Genomic DNA, 1,904 nt, shown 5'->3' with positions numbered 1-1,904 from the left:
AATTGTCATTAACAATCGTCATTAGCAGAATTATCAAGATTACTGCTGTAATTCTCTCTCTCTCTCTCAATCAAATCATCCTTTGATAATATTCTTTCTACCTTTTATGTTCATCATGATTCTTGAAGATTACATCATGTTTGTATGATTTCTGGACTTATCAATTGGTATCAAAGCCAGATTTTTCATCAGATTTGCACATTTTTTGCACGATTTCTTAAAGATACATCGATCTGTTCATCACTGTTCTTGATTTTTTTTTTCTTCCGGATTGGGTTTTTTGGCCTAAATCGTTCATATTTTGAGTGTTAATTGTAAAGATTTACATCGTTAGATTCGGTTTTTCATATCGAACAATTTTGATTCACACCATTTTTGATTTTAAACAAGTTTTAAAGTTGAATTAGTCGAAATTTGATTTTTTGTATTTTGGAAAAAGTTCTTCAAAATTCATATTTTTTCATGTTTTGATCCAAAATTTTGATAAAAAGTGTGAAATTTTGTGTTTTTGCTTGAATTTTTGTCCGCTTAAAGCTTGTACGGTTTAAGATGTTATCTGCTTAACTTTTGTGCGATTTAACATCCATGTGTTTTCGAGTTGTTTTGATATAGGTTATACCGGACAACGATTGAACGGATAAGTGACCGGTTTAACTAATCCGGCTGGTAAACCGTTGATACCTTGTGCGGATTAGTGTGCGGTTTAAAGAATCCGGTTGGTAAACCGTTGAACATTTGAAAGGTTTATTGTGCGGTTTAAAGAATCCGGCTGGTAAGAAGTTTGTAACTTGAACGGATATTTGAACGGTTTAAACAATCGGGATGGTAATTTTGATTGTTTGTGCAGTTTAGAATCCGCTTGGTAAGTCTTTGACTATTTGAGCGGTTTATTTCTGTAATCGTACATCTTTTGGACGGTATTTGATTGAACGGTGTTTGACTTTTGATCGGTTTAATATTTGAGCGATTTATGTTTACTTGTTACCCGGACTTCTAATCCGGATAACCTGTTAAATATTCTATCTTTTTGACCGGACTCTTATACCGGATAAACTTGATCGGACTCCAAATCCGGATAAGTGTTTGTGCTTAAATTTTCCAAGTGTTGAATGTGTGCTTATTCTAGTTTACATTTTATCAAATATATTTTTTTGTAAACTGATCTTTTAATTCAAACTTTGAACTGCAATTGATCTTATTTTCATACAAACTGATACGATGAGCTCAAGAGAAGCAATGGCTATTGGTATTGATACCAAGCCACCTGTTCTTTTTCGTGGTGACTATAATAAGTGGAGAGATAGATTTCTGAACTTCATTGAGAGGATGAAAGAAGGAGATCTGATTATGAAATCTCTAATGGAAGGTCCTGCTGAATTCTTTCTAGAGATAGAAGCTGATTTAGTAGCAGGCGTACCTGCACAGAAAGTTTCTAAACTGAAAGAACATTATACACCTGCAGAAAAGGAAAGAGCCCATGCTGATGTGCTTTGCAAGTCTTATATGATGCAAGCATTGACTAATGATATCTACACTAGCATTTACAGCTATAAATCATCAGGTCACAGCATGTGGGTTCAAATTGAGAAGATGATGATGGGTTCAAAAGTGGGAACTCAATTGAAGATTACTAATTGCATTTCAGCATATGAAGAGTTCAAGGCTAAAGAAGGAGAAAGTCTTGATGATGTATATAATAGACTTGCCAGACTGTTAAACGAGCGGACAAAGAACAGAATTTCCAAAACTACTATAGAGATAAATGTTAAGTTTCTTAACAATCTCCAATCAAAGTGGAAACCATTTGCTAATCATATCAGATTTGACAAGCAGTTATCTGATATTGATATTCATGAGATATATGAAACTCTGAAACAGAATGAGCAAGATGTTTTGGAGATCCG

The sequence above is a fragment of the Cynara cardunculus genome, unplaced genomic scaffold, assembly GCF_001531365.2.
Source record: "Cynara cardunculus var. scolymus isolate 2C unplaced genomic scaffold, CcrdV1 Un_Scaffold_8522, whole genome shotgun sequence".
Classification (NCBI taxonomy): domain Eukaryota; kingdom Viridiplantae; phylum Streptophyta; class Magnoliopsida; order Asterales; family Asteraceae; genus Cynara; species Cynara cardunculus.
This window is presented reverse-complemented; position numbering follows the sequence as displayed.